This window comes from Monodon monoceros, unplaced genomic scaffold, assembly GCF_005190385.1.
Source record: "Monodon monoceros isolate NGI ecotype Baffin Bay Population unplaced genomic scaffold, NGI_Narwhal_1 Super_Scaffold_16, whole genome shotgun sequence".
NCBI classification, from domain to species: domain Eukaryota; kingdom Metazoa; phylum Chordata; class Mammalia; order Artiodactyla; family Monodontidae; genus Monodon; species Monodon monoceros.
Window position 1 is genome coordinate 71344469 of NW_021703772.1, and position 4104 is coordinate 71348572.

Consider the following 4104-nt stretch of genomic DNA (forward strand, 5'->3'; position numbering starts at 1 on the left):
ATATATATATATATATATATATATATATATATATATATATATATATAAACTGCAGGAAAGATAACTGCCTTCCTTTGAGACTTTATCTCATCCAGCCCCTGTCTATTATGAAAGACTATTTCTGGAGAGAAAATCTAGGGAAAGCAAAGTAAAGACAGTGCAGCTATTGATAAGACCCTGAGGTGTTACCTTATCTGGGCTAAGAGCTCATGGCAAGACTTTGCGCTTTATTTATCTTAGATTTCTAACTGAGCTTTGGGGATGAGTATTATCATGCTTATTTGAATTGCAAAATGAAGTCAGACTTTTTTTGAACATTGTCTTATTTGGATCATTTCTTTGACAATGAAGATTGGCTTTACCAATTAAGTTTTATGATGAACATTTTCATTCAATTGGATGAATTATATGTGCAACTCCAGTGTTCTGATTAAAACATGTATTCATATAAAGACATTTTAATAGAAAAGTAGTATCAACAAAAGTATGATGAAATTAACAATATTTTATTTTTCCAAACCTTACTTTGTATGCCAGGTAAAGCAAGGTGCCCGTAAGTGAAAGAGTAACAGGCAAAATTGATAGTCATTTTAAAAAGGAGTAGAGAACTCAAGTTTCTGGGTCTAGAAACACAACATGGCACTTTCACTCACATATCATTGGCCAGACTTATTCACAGGGTCCATCCTAACTGCAAGGAAGTCTGGGAGGTCTCCCAGTGTGCTCAGGAAGGAGAGGATAATGGCCTACAGTGAGCACCAGCAATCTCTGTCAGATTTTCTCAGCACATATAGCTACAAAAGAAAGGGAGTGCAGGAATAGAATTCATGCTGAATCCTGGCTCATTCTAGCAATTTTTAATTAATATTAATTACTTTATTCTATGATACATCCATTTCATTAAGAGATGCATTACCTATAACATTTTAGTTTTATATATACTGATTATTTATTAAGCATTGTAATATATTCATGTTGGTCTGATCAACTGTGTGCTGATAGTAATTGAAATAGCAACTCAATACAGAAGAAAATGTATAACGCTGCCTATGTTCACAGGGAAATTTTTAAAAATAATTTTAACTTATATACATATTTTACTACAGGCAAATATGGCAAGGAAATGAATAAAATAGTTTCAAGAATAAAAATATTAGGATAAAATTCTGTGTGGAGATTAGAATGGAAATACAAGACTAAACAGAAAAAGAAACAAGAAACTCTGACTGCTAAGAGCTTGTTTCTGTGTGTTTCTATCTTTAAATAGACTATGATAGAATTCAAATTATCATGGTATCACCAATCAAAAGAAAGAGAGCTCCTTGGTGAAGTGGTTGATTCCAGGTCTGGGGCAGGAAAAATACAAGATGAAACTGAAATATCTTGTGATGCTAGAAAGTAAGGAAATGCTTACAAAAAGATGGGGTCATGTCCAAAGGACATAGGACTAACCTGAAGGAGTTCCCAATGGCCAAAATTGGAACGCTTTGAGAAACAAAATAAAAATAGTATTGGATTTTAAGCATAGAATAAATATCTATGAATCCATATTAATGTAAATAAAATGAATGAATAAATAAGTAAATCGGGGAGGAGCAACAGTTCTTTTCTACAGAAGAATCCCAATTAACAATGTAGAAGGAATGAGAGAAAAATCACCATTAGGAAAACACAACAGTAATCACTGTTACAGGCAAGATCCACCAGTGGGTGCTAAAATTCGTGGATGAATGTTTAAGGAGAAACGGGAAATGTTCATAGCTTTAAAATAGTGCCTCCAAAATAGTCATTAATTACAACTGGAAAGTACTAACTTTACAATGGAGAAAACTCTTTAATCGTGTAATCAAGGTTAACTTAAGCAGTAATAAGCCACATCAGTATCATGTATCCTCTAGAATGATGCCCTGAGAAGGGCACACGACTTTTTTGGTATCCACCCCAAAATAATGTATAATCCCAATTTAACAATAAAAAAAATCAGACAAATCCGAATCGACGAACATTACACAAAATAATTGATGACTTCATAAGTGTCCAGGTCATGAAAGATAAGGAAAGATTGAGGAAATGTCACAGATAGGAGGAGAATAAGGAGCCATGACAACTAAGTGCAAGGTAGAATCCTGGATTGGATCCTGGAATGGAAAATGCACATAATGGAAAAATGTGAAATTAAAATCTATAGTTAGTGGTACTGTATCAGTATTAATTTCTTAGTTTTAATGATTGTACTATGTTTATATATGTACCATTAGAGGAAGTTGGGTGAATGGTGTATAGGAATTCTCTGTACCGTGTTGGCAAATTTTCTGTAAATCTAAAATTATTTCAAAATAAAAAGTTAAAAATCTGCTATGGTATTAGATTCCACTGGATATATTGAAAGGGTGATATGACGTGTTTACTTTTAAATGTCATTATAATTTGATGAAAATTGCATCCTAATTATAAAAAATTTTAGATGTCAAATTAGAAAGGCAGGAAGCGATATACATTTTTTTTCAAAATTCTTTTAGGAAGTATGCAAGCAAAAATGTTTGAGGACTACTGCTGTATGACATTCTTTTCTCCTGCCCCAAATGAGAAGGAAGAAAAACCCAACTTTTCTTCAATCCGTCTATAACAGCTCACCCGGTGGAGGATTTGGACAAACATAGATCTTGTCAGCCACGGATACTTCTATTTGCTTTCTGGCCTCTACGTTCTTCTTTTATTTCACCTCCATAGCGTCTTATCAGCACTTCTAATTCTCTCACTTGTGCTTATCCACTACAACCTAATGGCTTAGTCTTCATGGTAGACAAAGTACAGAAGGGGAAAAAAACAAAACTTGCTTAGTTTCCTCTTTGTTCTTCGGGAACAAGCATTGGGAGGTATTTCAAAATGTTACATCCATCAAAATTCTTATTGCCAACATTTATAAGAAACTTTGTGGTGATTATTACTATACATGGTTGGAATCTTTATTCCCTCTTCCTCCACCCCTCAAAACAACGATAAAGAGCAACAATTGGCAGGGCCAAGTCCAGCCTGCTGCCTGTTTTTGTAAATAAAGTTATTGGAACACAGCCATCCTCATTCATTCACTTATTGTGTATGATCACTTCCAGGCTACAACAGCAGAGTTGAGTGGTTACAACATTGATAAGCAATTCTGAGCAGTAAACATTTATTGAGAGCCTACAGTGGCCCAGAGAGGGCCCTAGGTTCTGGAGCTGGCAGTATGAACAAAACCCCATCTCTGTGCTCATGAGGTCTCAGAGGAAGAGGAATATGTAAATAATAAGTATAATATAATGCAATACAAATATAAACAAGATGAAAAGAATCAGAAAAAAAGGGTACTGATTAATTCTGTCAGGTAGAGAAAGAAGCTTGACAGAGAGAGTAGTGCCTATTAAATAGTAGAAAATTTTAGATAAAACAGATTGATATCTTTTTGAGTTAGAAAGTTTTTAGTTTTGGGCCAGTAATGAAGAAAAGATATACCGAATTTGCATACACTTAACTTTTGAATCCTCAGAAAAAAGACAATCACAAGAATGGCAAACATTATTACCTTTGAACTAGGGCTAAATCTATTTAAAGCCAACTTGTTTATAGTTCTTCCTAGTTATTACTGGAGTGGAATGGAAAGGGTGAGTAAATCTGCATTGCTGATCATACCATGGCATTATTATTTACTTACATAAATAATTTCAGTTTAAAAATCTATATTATATCACGTGTTATATGAGCAACATAATTAACACACATTACGGCTCTCTTAATTCTTAGGCATAAAAATATTGGCTTATATTGAAAAAAACTAAAGGTTTTATAATTGAACATTAGAAATAAACACTTAAAAGTTATATCTATTTTAGAAACATTGACTTAGCTGTTCATGGTTCTCTAAAGATGAAACTTTTGGTACCTTGGATTACTTACAAGAATTTACAGCGTTTAGAGTCTTATCTCTGATGTTTACAGCTCAGTATAAAATGACTGAAAACTCGGATTTGTTCACTTTTATATTGTAAAATTTGAAGTACAATAGTGTATGCAGTTTTTAAAATTCAGTTATAATATTCAGGCTTATATAAAAGGTTAATATTTTAG